At 39.7% G+C, this 17,533-nt stretch overlaps 1 pseudogene; it reads right to left on the bottom strand.

Annotated features, from left to right (window-relative positions):
• Window positions 1–755: 755 nt before the first annotated feature.
• Window positions 756–12,998, bottom strand: LOC129024224 (polycomb protein EED-like; annotated as a pseudogene).
• Window positions 12,999–17,533: the final 4,535 nt, after the last annotated feature.

The following is a 17,533-nucleotide window of genomic DNA, read 5'->3' as shown; positions in this document are numbered from 1 at the left end:
GAGTCTATGTTTCTTTGTACATCTCTAAGAACTTGCTTTATAAATCTGGGTTCTCATGTGTTGGGTGCATATATAATATATTTTTTAGATAGTTACGTCTTTGTGTTGAATGGAACCCTTTACCATTATGTAATGCCCTTCTTTGATCTTTGTTGGTTTGAAGTCTGTTTTGTCTGAAATTAAGATTGCAATCCCTGACTTTTTCTGTTTTCCATTTGCTAGGTAGATTTCCCTCCATCCCTTCATTTTGAGCCCCTGGGTGTCATTACATGTGAAATGGGTCTTTCAAAGATAGCATAGCATTGGGTCTTGTTTGTTTGTTTGTTTGTTTGTTTTTAATCCAGCTTGCCAGTCTGTTCCTTCTAAGTGAGGCATTTATTTCATTTACATTCAAGGTTAGTATTGATATGTGTGGATTTGATTTTGTCATTTTGTTGTTAGCTGGTTATGATGTTGGCTTGTTTGTGTGGTTGCTTTACAGTGACACTTTCAACTTTTTTTCATCACAATGAAAATAACAAAAGCAACACACAGCTTTACAAAAACAAATTTTTATTAGAAAGCAGTAGAATCTGAGCAGGAAGACAGTACAAAGAATGTAAACGGTGTAAACATCACCACGTTCAGCTCAACCTGATTGAATGCCGAAAGACAACTCTAAATGCTCTATGTGCCCTTACTAGCAAACTACATGAATTCTATTTTATACAGAAAATACACTCTAATTTTAATTAGGTGAAAGTATTTTATCAAAGTCAAACCCAGCGCCAAATACTGGCATCATCACAAACAACTGTAAGAATGCTGCTATCCCTGCTAAAACTGGTTTGTTCAATAGCAGCATCACATTTATGATGAGTTAGTGTTGTACATTTGGCTTTATGAGGATCTTAAACTTCTGAATTTCAAACATAAAGTTTTCCAACTTGATTGCCCAATGCAAGCATCTTTTGCCAGAAATTCATAGAAAATCTCATGTACCAAATATCACAGTGGCTACAATCAAATCACCTAAGAATAGTCACATTAGACTCGCCAGGTTGAATTGTATTATCACCTTCCATTTTGCCAGGTTTCCAACACAACTGCATTTTCACAAGACTTAGAAAGTATCAAATCACCTAACCATCACACACGATCAACATAATTCCTGTGTACGTCTCTGATAGAAAAATCAGAAAATGGATTTTCTGAGAATTAAATGGCCTGTAAGTTTTATTTGGGTTATAATCATAAGATTTCCTAATTGAATTCATCATTCTCTTTGAATTGATCCACCAAAGTTTGAGTGATCCATATCACAGGACATTATTTTTTCACCGAAAAGATCACAACCAGTGCTTAGAACTTCAACTCTGTGCCCTTCTATGCTCCAAATATTGCCACCAGTGTGTCCATTTGGAAATTCCATAATCATAAAGCATGATCTTTACTTACTGACAGGAGTAGATTTGGATCTCTAGGGTGGAATTTCAGCTCATTGATAGCATTTCCGTGGCCAACATAGTGCTTTTTACACTGCGATGTTATGGGACTAATCATCCCAATTATGCTTCTATTGCTATCATAGGTCAATGTGCAAGTGTAAAAGTTTTTGTCAGCATCAGCATCCACATAAGATTGCAACAACCGAATTTCTCCTTGTCAATGACATTCATACAAGGTAACTCTGTTGCTTCCTACAGTTGCAAACAGTAATGGATCTTCTTCTTTACTGTGCCAATTAAATTGAACTCCAAACAGTGGTTGGTTATGATCTTCCTTGAGACTATTTACACATTTGAAAGCATATTTGCATTTCTTCGACTTCCATTTTCCCTTTCCCCAACTTTGCCTTCCAGGTGCATTTGGCATGTTTGTAGGTGTATCAGGGTGTTCAGTGATTGTACCATTTTCTACTGACAGCGTCATCATTGTCCTCTCCAGAGAGGTGAGGGTTGCTGGTCTCGTCACTGCTCAGCTTCTGCTTCTTCACTGCAGGCATGTCTAATCCCATCAGCACAGTTGACATTTCCCTCTCTTTTTAGTTGTTTGAGGGACCTCCACACTGTTCTCCATAGTGGTTGCACTAATTTACATTGCCACCAACAGTGTAAAAGAGTTCCCTTTTCTCCACACCCTCGCCTGCATTTGCTATTACTTGTCTTTTGGATATAATCCATTTTAACTGGGATTAGATGATATCTCACTGTAGTTTTGATTTGCATTTCTCTGATAATCGTGATGTTGAACACATTTTCATATGCCTGTTTGCCATTTGTACATCTTCTTTTGAGAAATGTCTATTCAAATCTTTTGCCCATTTTTTGATCACATTATTAGACTTTTTCCTATAGACTTGTTTGAGCTCCTTATATATTCTGGTTACTAATGCCTTGTCAGATGGGTAGTTTGCAAATATTTTCTCCCATTTTTTGGTTGTCTCTTCACTTTGCTGATTGCATCCTTCTGCTTTGCAGAAGCTTTTTAACTTGATGTGATCCCATTTGTCCATGTTTGCTTTGATTGCCTATGCTTGTGAGGTATTGCTCAAGAAATCTTTGCCCAGACCAATGTCCTGGGAAAAGGACATTGTCCCCAATGTTTTCTTGTACTAGTTTCATAGTTTGAGGTCTCAGACTGAAGTCTTTAATTCATGTTTATTTTATTAATCCATGTTTATTTTATTTTTGTATATGGCAAGAGAAAGGGTCCAGTTTCATTCTTCTGCATATGGATATCCAGTTTTCCCATCACCATTTATTGAAAAGACTGTCTTTTCCCCAGTGTATGTTCTTGACACTTTTGTCAAAAATGAGTTCACTCTAGGTGTGTGGATTTGTTTCTAGTTTCTCTATTCTGCTCCATTGGTCTATGTGTCTGTTTTTATGCCAGTACCATGTTGTTATAGTTAATGTAGCTCTGTAGTGTAATTTGAAGTAAGGTAATGTGATTCCTCCAGCTTTGTTCTTTTTGCTTAGGATAGCTTTGGCTATTCTGAGTCTTTCGTGGTTCCATAAAAATTATAGGATTTTCTTTTTTATTTCTGTGAAGAATGTCATTGGGATTGCATTGAATCTGTAGATTGCTCTGGGTACTATGAATATTTTAACAATATTGATTCTTCCAATCCATGAACATGGAATATTTTTCCATTTTTTGGTGTCTTCTTCAATGTCTTTCATCAGTGTTTTATAGTTTTCATTATAGACATCTTTTACTTCTTTGGTTAAATTAATTTCTAGGTTTTCAATTCTATGTGTGGCTATTGTAAATGCAATTGCTTTTTTGTTTCTTTTTCACATTGTTCCCTGTTGGCATATAGAAATGCTACTGATTTTTGTATGTTGATTGTGTATCCTACAACTTTAGTGAATTTATTTATCAGTTCTAGTAGGCTTCTTGTGGAGTCTTTAGGTTTTTCCAAATATGTGATCCCATCATCAGCAAACAAGGATAATTTCACTTCTTCCTTGCCAATTTGGATGCCCTTTATATCTTTTTTTTTTTTTTTTTGTCTGATTGCTGTAGCTAAGACTTCCAGTATTATGTTGAATAACAATGGTTACAGTAGGCATCCTTGGCATGTTCCAGATCTTAGAGGAAAGGCTTCCCATTTTTCCCCAAGCAGTATGGTACTATCTGTGAGCTTGCCATATACAGTTTTTATTATGTTAAGTTCTCTCTATCCTCAGTTTTTTGAGGGTTTTTATCATGAAGGGATATTGAATTTTATTAAATGCTTTTTCAGCATCAATTGAAATGATCATTTTGTTTTTACCCATCATTTTGTTGATGCGATGTATCACATTAATTGATTTGCATATGTTGAACCATCTTTGCATCTCAGGGTCAAACCCCACTTGGTCATCGTACGTGATATTTCTAATGTATTGTTGAATTCGGCTTGCTAGTATTTTGTTGAGGAGTTTTGCATCAATATTCTTCAGAGATATTGGGCTGTAATCTTCTTTATTTGATGTGTCTTTGCCTGGTTTTGGTATGAGAGTAATACTGGCCTTGTAGAATGAGTTTGGAAGAATTCCCTCCTCCTCCTCTATTTTTCAGAATAGTTTGAATAGGAGTGGTATTAATTCTTCTTTAAATGTTTGGTAAAATTCGGCAGTGAAGCCATCAGTTTCCAGGCTTTTTTTTTTTTTTTACTGGGAGACTTTTTATTATAGCTTCAATCGCATTACTTGTTATTGGTCTGTTCAGGTTTTGTATTTCTTCATGGTTCAATCTTGATAGGTTGTATGTGTCTAGAAATGTGTCCATTTCTTCTAGATTTTCCAATTTATTGGCATACAGTAGCTCATAGTAGCCACTAATGATCCTTTGAATTTCTGCAGTATCAGTTGTAATGTCTCCTTTTTCATTTCTGATTCTATTTACTTGGATCTTCTCTCTTTTTTTTTTCTTAGTCTGGCTAAATGTTTGTCAATTTTGTTTAACATTTCAAAAAATCAACTCTTGTTTCATTGATATTTTGTACTTTCTTAAAAATTTCAATTTTATTTATTTCTGCTCTGATCTTTATTTTTTATTTTCTTCAACTAATTTTGGGTTTGATTTGCTCTTGCTTTTCTAGTTCTTTAAGTTGCGTTATTAGATTGTTTGTTTGAAATTTTTTCTCTTTGTTGATATAGGCATTTCTAGCTATAAACCTCCCTCTTAGTACTGCTTTTGCTCTATGCCATAGGTTTTGGTATATTGTGTTTGCATTATCATTTGCTTCAAAAATTTTTTTCAATTTCCTTATTAACTTCTTCATTGACCCACGGGTCATTCACGAGCATATTGTTTAATTTCCATGTGCCTGTGTAGTTTTGAAAATTCCTCTCATTATTAATTTCTAGTTTTATTCCATTGTGGTCAGAGAAGATGCTTGATATTATTTCAATTTTTCTTTTAAGACAGGGTCTCACTGTGTCACCCAGGCTGCAGTGCAACAGTGTAATCATGACTTACTGCAGCTTCAACTTTCCAGGCTCAGGTGATCTGCCCACCTCAGCCTCCCAGATAGTGCAGACTACAGGTGTGCACTATCACACCTGGCTATTTTTTTGTATTTCTTTGTAGATATGAGGTTTTGCTATGTTGTCCAGGCTTGTCTCAAACTTCTGAGCTCAAGTGATCTGAGCGCCTGGGCCTTCCAAAGTGCTGGGATTGCAGGTGTGTGTGACTGCACCTGGCCTATTTCTATTTTTTCAACATTTTATAACTTGTTTTGTGACCTAACATGGTGTATCCTTGAGAATGATCCATGTGCTGAGGAAAGGAATATGTATTCTGCCTCCCTTGGATGAAATGTCCTGTAAATATCTATTAAATCCATTTGGTCTGTAGTGCAGATTGAGTCTGATATGTCTTTGTTAATTTTCTATCTGGAAGATCTGTCCAGTGCTGAAAGGCTGAAAGTGGGGTGTTGAAACCTTCAGCTATTATTGTATTGGTGTCTATGTCTCTGTTTAGCTCTAATAATATTTGTTTTATATATCTGGGTGCTCCAGTGTTTTGTGCATATGTATTTAAAAATTGTTATATTCTCTTGCTGAATTGACCCCTTTATCATTACATAGTGACCTTCTTTGTCCCTTCTTATAGTTTTTGCCTTAAAAGCTATTTTTTTCTGATATAAGTAGAGCAACTCCTGCTCTTTCCCATGATTTTAAGCCCTTGATGGTAGCTGCTGCTGCTGCCGCCGCTGCTGCTGCTACCAGCCCTGCTCACTCTCTAGGCCACAAAGTAAATTGATAGGTCTTTAAGACTACACAGAAATCAAAGAGGTGGATCAGGGCCTATATGAGCTGAAAAGAAATGGCCTTGTCAGTGGGCAGCTTCCAGCTCATGTGTCCGGTTTTTGTTTTTGTTTTTGTTTTGATCCAGTCTGATTAGCAACGGAGCTGAAGCATGAAACTAGATCTTCCAATTTTAAATCCAGTTTTATATATGACAATAATTTTTGCATGGAGTCTATAATCTAGACCTGAAGACAATTCCCAAAAGAGTTATTAAAGTTATTTGATAGCTAGCATGGATAGGAATAGTGTATAACCATTCAGGATGAATACTTAGACGAACAGCATTTATTTAGATAAGATTCAAAAAGTGTTACCTCTGTCTGAAAGTTAGCTTTGCTACTTTACAATCACATTTATACTCAATTACCTGAATTGGATTGTGGGTTTGTATCTCTAGCCATTCCTTCCAGAGACATCCTTTTCTTCATTATCCTGGGGATCTGCGACCTTCATCAACAGCAAGAGTAGACATGCCACTCACTTCAGAGTGGTTTCCATCACTAATGCTTCCAGTCTGGGATTGTCATGCTAATAATTACAATCTCGTGTACTTTAAGGTTTATGAAGCACTTTTCAACATACGTTTTCTTATTATATCCCAGAGTATTAGACAACTGAGTGGGGTCCAGGTAGAGTTTTTAGATTTGAATCCAGTTAGCAGATGAAGAAAATCAGAAGAGAGATAATTTTCTCAAGGTCCCACAAGCAGTCAGTGGCTGAGCCATGATTGGAATTCACGTCCCCCAGTTTTAAATCCTGTGCTCTTCTACCACCCTCATGAGAAGGTAGTGCAGGTCCCTTGTCTCCTTGTATGGAGAGGTGTGCATGCATAGCAATTTTGTCTATCCTTTTTCTCCACAATACTGCAATAGGTCTTTTCTGGGCTGCATTATGACTTTCATTGATCCTAAATGCTTATTACTTTATGGGTCTCTTCCTCCATAAAAATATAAAATGCACCCACCACCGGAGCATCCAGATATATAAAAATATAAAACTTATGTTTTACTACTGCACTGTTATAAAGATGAGTATGTTTTATTATATACTAAAACATTTTCTTTGATGTAATAGTCCAAAGTTTTTCTTCTGATTTTAAAATAAATTAAGACATTTTCATGAGTTTCTAAAATTATTGTGGACACTAGGCTTTGTGCCTCCTGTTTTTAATGGAGAAGAGGGCCCCGGATATTTTTCTGGACAGAGTGAGGCAGTAAGAATAGGAAGACTTACTAGAGCACTTCATAACCTGAAATTTATGGACAACCTGAATCACTGAAATCAATTAAGTGGTATAGAAAATTCTGGACATATGTAGAGGTGTGCATTTTTCTGAGGTAAGCATGCATAGTTTACATTAGATTCTCAAAGGGATCTGTTTTCCAAAAACAGATTAAGAAAAAGGAGACCATCTATTGTAGTGAAGGTGTACTAAGGAATCCCATGCCAGGTCTTTTTGAGATAACTCAACCTCTGTATTTTTATGGACTATAGAGGCAGTTTCATAGGTTTAGATGCTCCTTGACTCAAGCATAGGTACTGCCCCCCCAATCCCCACCCCTCAACACACACGGTCAAATCTTGAACTCTGTCCTAACAGCCCTGAAAGATTGGTCAGGTGAAGAGAACTGTACCTTTGGAGTTAGTCTCCAGGACCCCAGGATTAAGCCTCAAGTCTATCCCTTTATCCACCAACTTCTGAGACTAGTGCTCTGGGTAAGGAAAGAATTCACCCTGAAGCACGAAAGATCCAAAGGCCATGTGCTTTGGCTGGGGACAGTGGCTGATTGTTGGCAGAAGTAAGACATCGGGTGGTGTCACTTAAATGCCCTCAAGCCAGCCCTTGGCAACTTGTCCCAAATTTTTCAACAGAAGGCTCTGTCAACTAAAAGAGCCACAACACCCTTTACGAAGCTAATAAAGAGCTGCAAACATTGGCAGGAAGAGAACCCACCCACACACTGGCAAGAGCAACAGCAGTGATGAGAAGAGCCCTGCAAAGGCTAAAGAACATGGGTACAGAAGTGGCAGCTGCTAATCAGGACCAGCAGGAGGCATAGAGGAGAGTGACTTTGATGCCAGTTGCAGAATAACATAATAATGCCCACCATTACAAGAAAGGGGTACAGCCTGGAGGGCTTGGGGGCCATTAACTCTCCCATAGTGCGAGGGCTCAGAGCCCCACCCCCACCCACAACCCAATGGAATACCCACGTGAGAACAGCAGCAGTGGCAGCAGGCAACCCCGCAGGAAGAAGGATTTTATCACTGACATTGTTTAGGATGGCTAGCACATGATGAGCATGAAAAGCAGACAGACTTTGAGTCAGTTTTATTATTGTTTTTAAATTCACCACAGGCAGTGCCGCCCTCTCCTCCTTATTGCCTGCACCTGGGGTGGAACTCTCCCACCACTCTCCCCCACTTGGCACAACATCGCCCCAATCACTAGGGCCTGAGAAATAGTGATGAAATTAGCCTCCTACTATTGACAGATTGCAAAATAACTCTGGCTGTCCTGGAGGGAAGGCCATCCATTTGTAGTTCTTCCCACATAGGCCCTAGGAAGCAAGTAGGCAAAGGCAGAAAATGCTAAGTCAAGTCCTGGATGGAGTGATGGCAGCCAGTATCCCACAGCTAGAGAGAATTCCTTTCTGTTCTACTCTTGTAGCTTGCTTCAAATACAAAGGGCATTGATCCATGTGGGCTGCAGAAAACACTTCCATATGGGCACAGTATTAGATGCTTGGGTCTTCAAGTGCTTAAAGTGAATGGGAAATGTAGAGTAGGCCTTTCATAATGTACCATTCCAATTATCCCACCATTTTGGGGGCAGGGGGGTCCAGGATTGACCCTTCTTTTTACCCTAATTAAGATCTCACGTAGAAGTTTCTTCTAATTTGTGGGAGAAATACCTGCTTACCTTGTTTGCCTTTTTCTTCTATTAAAGCTGTATTCCCTCCTGTCTTTACACTGCTTTTCTGCTCTAGCCTCACCTTGGAAAGTTTCCTTTGCGGAGTCTATTTAAATGAATGCTGTGTCTCTTTCACTCATACACCAAAAACTTAGAAATCTGGTCTTTTCATTTCAGAAGGATATTTGGGGGTGGGAGGGGAAATCTCATTAGCTTGTCAGTCAAATGTATATTTGCAAACACGGTGCACATCAAACAATACAGACTTGGATAGGAAACAAATGTATTGTGCTCATTAAATTATTAGTATTATTATTTTTACGAAAAGGAATGCCTGAGAAAACAAATGCATTTGGGTGTGTTCAACTACTCTTAGTTTTATAATAGGATTTACTCTTTTCTTTTTAAAAATTCCTGTTCTTCAAACTTGTAAAAATAATAAATCGTTTATTTCCATGTCCAACTTGATTCCCTAGTGTTTGATTACTGTTTCACCAAAAGGAAAATAAATACAATGTGTGCTATTAAAGTAATTCAGTGCAAATTGGGCATAACACAAAATTACATTATTAACAGCTGTTAAATGACTATAAAATGTAATTAGACACACTCAATTCACTACTCATGAACTGCACCTGATTTCTAAAATATCAATTTAGAACTTTGATTATTCATGACAAAAGAGAACATACTTAGATTTTAGGTTTAAATTCCTGATAATGGATGTATTCCCCTATGACCTTTACTGGGATTCCAAATAAGAGGAGGAGGAAAGAGTTGTTTAAGCGCAGGAGGGGGATTGTGAGTTATCATGTGGGTGTCGGCAGGTTCCCACTGAATCCCTGCCAGCTGCAGTGAGGCATGAGTGCCTTGGTTAAATTTTAACTCTCTGCTTGCAAAGAAGCAACAAAGCCCAGCACTGATACTTCTATTCTAGATGTTTACGACTGTTGCTTTTCTTGATTCCTCAATTTCTTGGCTGCCTTTTCAATGTATCCTGTTAATTTGCTTAATAAAAATAAATAAAATAATGCCAGCCAAAAAGTATGGGGATATTCATTCTGCACTTTCCTCCTCCAAGGCAGGATGGAGGCAACATGTCCAATATATGCTTTGGGATCCCATGGGAACATAACTGGTTCTCATTGCAAACTCCTTACTCTAGTCACCCTGGCTTTTCCTACTCTGCCCCTACCTACCTTCTCAGTCTGATTTCCAGCTTCTCCCCTCTCTAGCCAAGGCTACCTGCTATTTACCCAAATGTGCCTTGGGTAGATTACTTTCCCCTTTTCATAGTCCTCTCTTTCCTTCAAGCTACAGTTCCACATGCACATTTCCTTCTTGGAGCTTTAACTAACCCCCCAATGAGAGGTCCCCTTTTCTTCATCAGATCCCCTGGAGCCTCAGCCTGAGCCTCTTCTATGATAGTTGCTACACTGTTTTCTGATGAGAGGTTGGTATTGCACAGTGGTTTATAGTATGGGCTCTGGAGTCAGACAAAATTGGGTTTCAATCTTGGTGCTTCTAATCTCTCGTGGTGTGATTATGAGAAAGTTGCATCACTTCTCTGAGCCTCAGTCTCATTATTTATAAAATGAACACAATAATAGTTTTATTTCCTCATTCTCAAATCATGAGGACATGAGAGTTTTAGAATTCAAAGATTTGGGGATTTTAAATGGTATAGTGCACATTTTGTATGCTACAAAACACTCCTCAGAAGGGATACTGCCTTGAAAGCAAACACCTTGGTACTTCTACAGTGAAACAACTGAATAATTACACAAAGTAAGTTAAAATGAAAAAGAATCTCATGTCAGTTCAGGTCAGCTTTTACTGCCAAATTGGTTCTCGAAAAAATCATATGAATCAACTTTGGGTTGTTAAAAACTTTGTACTTTAGAATTGTAGATAAAAGACTGTGGACTTGTGAGGGTTAAATAAAATATGTGTAACACTTGACATAGTGCTGGCACATAATAAATGCTTAATGAAATTAAGCTGTTGTTACATGATCATTTGTGTACTTGGCTTTAACTCCCTATTGTCAGCGAGCTCTTGGAGAGGAAGAGGTTTTGTCTTAAACGGCCAACCCCTTGCATTGAATTGTACTTTGTAGGTGCTCAATAAATGGTCTTTGGGAGAAAGTCATCATCACATTGCTTAAATACATTTCCAGTTACAGAAATGTAGAGCCTTGTAAATGGCTATAATCTAAAGATTAGATCTGAATTCCTCCAAATAAAGCTTACAGTCTGGGCCACCAAGAAGTAAAATATGTCAAAATAAAGTCACATGGATTTTCACAAGGAGAGTTACATTGCTTAGTCTCTCACAACAATCATGCAAACCTGATCAGCTTTCACACAGACTGGGAAAAGAATGCAGTTGGGGGCAAGCACACTATCCACAACCTAGCAGGAACCAAAGCAAGGGCAAGAGAGAGGTGTTTGATCCAGAGGTCATGTGAAGCCCGAGTGGGAACTGAGAGAAAATAGCTGACTCCTGGGTGGGATGAGCACTTTGGTGGCATGAGTTGGTGGTCTGAGGGCATTCACCCTCCAAAGGCAACCAGCACAATCAAGACTAATTGGTCTTTGTTGGCAGCCTCAATGCAGTCCCCAATCTGAATAGGTCTCCTTCCCTCAGGCTGACACCCCTAGGAGGATTCAGCACTTCTGAGTAATTTGGCCAAGCCTAACCTGAAGTAATAAAACTTTTAGAGCCTTTCCAAGATCTTTCTACAGGAAAGAAAGATTCTGCAGGCAGATTAGAGGAGCTTTTCTTCCCTCAGCATAGGTTATGGCCTCAATGAACCCCATTTAGGATATTCATACAGATGAAGGGAGAATAGATCCCTAAGGAGAAAAATGAGCTGCCTTCTACACTGGTTGAGATATAGTTTATTGAATGGCAGGTCACTTCGCTTGGATGATCAGCCATTTGTCATATGTAACTGGAGGCCTCTGAGAAACTGGGACAGGGAATGTGAAAGGAATCAATGGGAGTTCTGGCCCAAGAGAAACATTTGCCAGCATGAATTCATTCACTAACTTCTCTAAACTCTGCTTTTGCCTTTTAGCCTCAAGGCCACTCCTGAGTTCAAGATGGTCTCAGTGTAGGAACTAGTCCTAATAACAGGCCATAGGGTCTGCCAAGAGCTAGCCAGTGCAGGGTCTTTGCTCCTGAAATACTTCCCACAAAGGCAGTCATACCGAAAAGAGGATCTTTAAGTGCATGAGATGGGTTAGATTCACTTTGAAATGATGGTCTCATATCAAAAGATATGCCTGGAAAGTAACAAGCCTGGATGCTGCTGTTTTAATTTCAATAAATGTAAGTGAACCTATACAGCTCATAGGGGGTCTGGCCAGTTATCACAGTGATACTGACACTGTTGAAAGTATTTTTGAGACCACTTTTTGGGGACTACCTTCAGAGTGTGCACTATATTCTTAAGAATCTCTTCAATGGTGACAAACCTATATCTTTGTGGGGTGAATTTGATTTTTGGAAAGAGCCATAAATTACCCCAAAGCAAAAATCAAGTAGGTAGCCTAGGACATACCATTTAAACATAGAGTAATGCAACCATAAAAGTGAAAGAAATAATGGTATTTGCAGAAGCTTGGATGGAGTTGGAGACCATTATGCTAAATGAAGTAACTCAAGAATGGAAAACCATATATTGTATGTTCTCACTTATAAGTAGGAGCTAAGCTATGAGGACAAAAAGGCATAAGAATGATATAATGGACTTTGGGGACTCAAGGAGAAGGGAGGAAGTAGGTGAGAAATAAAAGGCTACACGTTTGGTGCAGTGTACACTGCTTGGGTGACGGGTGCACCAAAATCTCAGAAATCACCACTAAAGAACTAATCCATGTAACCAAAAACCACCTGTTCCCCAAAAACTGTTAAAATAAAAAAACAAACAAAAACAAAACTAAAAACATAATAAAAATAGAGTAATGAAGAAGCAATGCTTTTCTCAGGGACTAACCCTAAAGGGAAAAGAATCAACTTTCACTGAGCACCTACCACATGCCAGTTACCTTTATAAGACCTTAATCTTACTTCATCTTTAAAATAACTGTCTTAAGGTATTAATACTCTCATGTATAAAATGGGGCTCAGAGAAGTCAAGTACCTTCAGCAACGTCACACAGATCATTGGTGCAGAGCTGAGATTGATGGCCATTTCTTCCATTCGTCTGCAAGCCAGAGAGTGTTCTTTCTGTTATACCACATTGCCTTCTTTGAAGGTCATTAAAAGGATAAAAAAGGGTGATCCTTCCCATCTTGATACACTCACAAAATTTGTTTCTCATTTTCACACCAAATAAAATAAAGTGGAAATACATATAAGTTATTTGTTTTGAGATAGGAGAATGCCAGGAAAGTTAGGAATGAATCAGGCATTTGTAAATCAGAGAACTTTAGATGCTGAAGAAGAGCTTTTTGTTTAAAGAAACCCTGGTAGTTATTTGATAAATGTAATAATTCTGATGGAAATGACTTATTTTTCCTAGTTAACCTATATTTTAACTTCCAAGTACAACTGGCAGTGGTGGTGGCCCCCAGGGAGTTTACATTCTAGTGGGGTGGACAGAATCCCCCTACCTCAAAATCAAGTAAACAGATAAAAAAGGAACCAACAGATAATTGCAAGTTCTAATGGTCTATGAAGAAAACAAGTAAGAGGCTGAGATAGAGAATAATAGGGGCATACCTACTTCAGGCCTCTCTAAGGCAGGACAGGATGGCACATGAAGTGTGGGGCCAAGAGCATTCCAGACAGAGGAAACAGTGTGCGCAAAGGCCTCGAAGCCAAAAAGAGCTTGGTATGTTCAAGGAACAGAAAAAGGCCAAGATTATGGTGAATGAAGAGAAGTATTGGCACCAGATGAGGTGGAAGGGAGGGTTAAAAGCAGATCGTAAAGAGTTTCCCAAACTGTGGTAAAGACTTTGAATCCCATTTTAGATAAAACTGGATGAGTTTAGGAAGAGGAATAACATGATGGATAGTCACTGAAGGTAGATGACTGGCTGCAGTTGTGGAGACTGGATTGGAAGAAAGCAAAAGCAGAAGAGGGAGGGCCTCCACTGTAAGTGTAAAGGAAAGCGATGATAGTGACTGGGACTAGGGTGATGACGGTAGAGATGGAGAAAGGAGGCTGGACTTAGGCTATATTTAGAGATGGATTCAAGGGACTTCTAATAAAATGGATGTGGGGACTGAGGAAAAGAAGAATCCTAGGATGAATCACACATTTGGGGCTTGAATGACTTGGTGAATGGTGGTGCCAATCACTGAGCCAAGGAAAGCTGGAAAAGGTACAGTGTTTAGGGCAAAAAATCAACGTTCAATTTTGGACTTGCTAAGTTTGAAAAGCCTTTAGAAATATCTACACGGAGATGCCAGTTAGGCAGTTGGAGATGTGAATCTGGGCTAAAAACATAAATTTGGAGGTCATCAGCATATGTTGTTATCTATAGTCATGGACTTCATAAGATCACCCAGGGAGAATGTGTATATAGTAAAAAGAAGATGGAAACAGATTGAACTCTGGAGCTCCCCAACATTAAGAGGCTAAGCAGAGGAGGAGTCAGCAAATGACACTGAGAGGGATATCATGTAGAAGGAAAAGGAGAGAGTGCTGATTTTTGACCTCCTAAAGTTCATGAATCTGAGGGCTCTAGGATAAGGGGAACTTGGTACTATCATCCACCATTACTGCAGTAGGACTTAGATGGTTCTTGTAAAGTCATGGTGTCTAGTTTCATGCTTGATAATTAGTACTGGTTCCTGGCCTCAGGTTACTGGTCTTTGGGGTCAGCTCCTGTGTCAAATAACCTGCTGGTAGTACACTTTCTTGGTACCCTGGGCATTAGTAAACCAGCCCAGGAAGCTTCCTGGAGTGCCCACAGCAACACTGATGAGTGTAGTCAAAACTACAGCCTTGGGACTTAGAGCCAGGCAAGACCAAGCACCTATAGGTAGCACAGAAAATCGGGTATTCAAAAGACCCATAAGGCCTTGCCCTATAACCTCCTTGGGGAATTCATCATATAATCTGATAAATTGTGTAATATTCATTTAATGTCCATCTCATGCCTTAAACATGCCCCCCTCAAAGCAGGAATTGTATTCTGGCTTGTTTCCCACTTTATCCCCTGTGCCTAGCATAGTGCCTGCTCATGCTAATTAACAGACTTACAAACCAGATCAGCAGTAGGGGATTGGTATGGGTTGATAAATGGGCTTATTGGAGCAAAGCCAAGTCTATGAGATTCCTGACTCCCAGAAACTACCACTATTGGGGGCTCTAGGCAGGCACCAGCCCCAGCAGCTCTGTAGGCAGTCAGAACACCTTTACTCACAATATTTAACAAAAGGGAGGTGAGGCTATAGAGCTGAGACTGGGGGTTGCACTGTCATCATCAAGCCTGAATGTTTTCCAGTGGGTCTTAGCTTGTATTCCCACATGGCATGAGGCTAACTTTGCCAGTGAAAGAGCAGAGTCTACCATTAGCTGTCGACAACATGGTGAGCGTCTCTTAGTTGCTTGTGCTCCTTCACTGCTTCAAAATCAGCCCAGCTGGTATGGAGCAGGATCTGCTAGCCATGAGATGTAGCAAGTGTCAGCTTGCTTTGGATGTGTACACAGCAGTCCACGGGTTGGACACGGTTGCCCACCTGCTAATGAGAGAAGCTCCTAAGAGTAGGGATTGCATGGGGGCCTATCTCCTATCTCAAAGCTGGATGTTCCAATGAAGGCCCACAAACTGTCCTCATTCCAGGGCAAGGCCTCTATTTGACAGCTGGGTCTCTGGCGCAGAGCAGCTTGTTATGGATTGTGTTGTAAAGGGGAGTAAGTCAACCTTGTGGGGTCTTTAAGGATCACTCCAAACAGAGCCATGGAAATTATACTGGGAAAGGACATGAAATGAAAGGATTTATTATACTCACAGGCCCTAGAGACAGAAGGCATGGCGCACCACACAGGGCCATATGGGAGGAGCTCCCAGGGAACAGGCTCGACCAAGGAGGTGGGGAGCTGAGAAAGCAGGGACCTGTGGTCAAGTGCGTTTATTGAGAGTCAGAGTAAGCAAAAGGCATGAGGGGATTTTACTGGTGCATCTGAATGTCTCTAGGCCCCAGTTGGGGGAGGGCAAGAAGGGGAACTTGTGGCAGGGCCCAGCCTTATCACACAGGTGTATATGGTCATCTGGGTGGGGTGCTCACAGTTGGTTTGTGGGGATGTTGAGGAATCAGGAAAATACGGAGTTTTTAAAAAATTTCCAATACATAAATTGTGTCTCCCCGAAATTCTTTTGTTGAAATCCTGATCCTCTATGTGAAGGTATTTGGAGATGGAGCCTTTGGGAGGTGATTAGGTAATAAGAGTGGAGCCCCTGTGAATGGGATGAGTGCCCTTTTAAGAGAAACCCCAGAGAGCTCTCTTGTCCTCTTTTTCACCATGTGAGGACACAGCAAGAAGTTAGCAATCTGTAACCCAGAAGAGGGCCCTCACACAAATCCAACCATGCTGGCACCATGATCTCAGACTTCCAGCCTCTGCAACTGTGAGAAATAAGTTTCTGTTGTTTATTGGCCACGCAGTCTATGGCACTTTACTGTAGCAACCTGAGCTGACTAAGACACAGGTGGTGAACTCCTCCCTGACAGAGGTAATAAGTAGCTCCTGTGGGGCACTCACACAGCATGACAGATGCCAAGAATCCAGTTTGGCTTTCCTGTGGGCACTTTCTAGCTGCCTATGTGGAATTACCTGCCTCTACTGCCAGAACTACTTACAAAAACTAAAGTACAATTTGATCCATCAACACAAGAAATACTAGTTGCTAGGGGTCATCAAAGTATCTAAGTACATGAAGAATTTAGATAGCAGCATATAGTGGTTAAGAGCATGGGCTTTGGAGACAGACATAACTGGGTTCAAATCTTGATTCTACTATCAGTCAGGCAATGTGACCAGGCTACTTAACCTCTCTAGCATCAGTGACTTCATATTCAGTGGGATTATAGTAACACACACACATCTCCCAGTGCTGTTAAGAGGGTGAATGAGATCATGTTTGTATAATTCTCAACATGGCACCTGCCACATAGTAAATGCTGCAAAAAATGTAGCTATTACTATGATCAGAGCAGCAGTAGGCATAGTGGTCAGGAGCTAGTCTGGGGCCAGTCTGCTATGCTACAATCATGGCTCTGCCTCTTACTTTGTGAATTTGGGCAAGTCATTTAACGTTTCTAAGCCTCAGTTTTCCCATCTGTAAAGTAAGAGTAACAATTTTTCCTACCTCAATGAGTTGTTTGGGGATTAAATAAGAATGTATATTCCATGAGATTTTTGTAGGTATGGCTGGATTTGGGGAAAATAAAACAAAATGACAGAAACAATTCAATGGAAAATAAGTTTGGGAGTCACTGCACACTATATATCCTTCTTAGAGAGTCACAACGCACCTAGGCATATGACTAAAGGCTCTGGCAAGTCCTGCAGTAAAGCAACCCTATTATTGTTACATAATTCCATGTTTCTCCAAATTATAGAATCTACACCTCCTTTTCATGCTGCATATATTAACACCTGGTAAACCAGTACCCATGGGATACTTAGAACAGTGCTTGACACAATGTAATGTTTCAGTAAGTGTTAACAATCAATATTGAATATTATGTATTAATTCCCTAAGAGGATGGTGCCACAACTGAGGTGGGTGGCAGGGCTTTTGATTTTCTTTTTACTTTTTTTTTGTTGAAAACTGGTTTATTATTATTATTATACTTTAAGTTCTGGAATAC

This window comes from Pongo pygmaeus, chromosome X, assembly GCF_028885625.2.
Source record: "Pongo pygmaeus isolate AG05252 chromosome X, NHGRI_mPonPyg2-v2.0_pri, whole genome shotgun sequence".
In the NCBI taxonomy this organism is placed as follows: Eukaryota; Metazoa; Chordata; class Mammalia; order Primates; family Hominidae; genus Pongo; species Pongo pygmaeus.
This window is presented reverse-complemented; position numbering and strand designations above follow the sequence as displayed.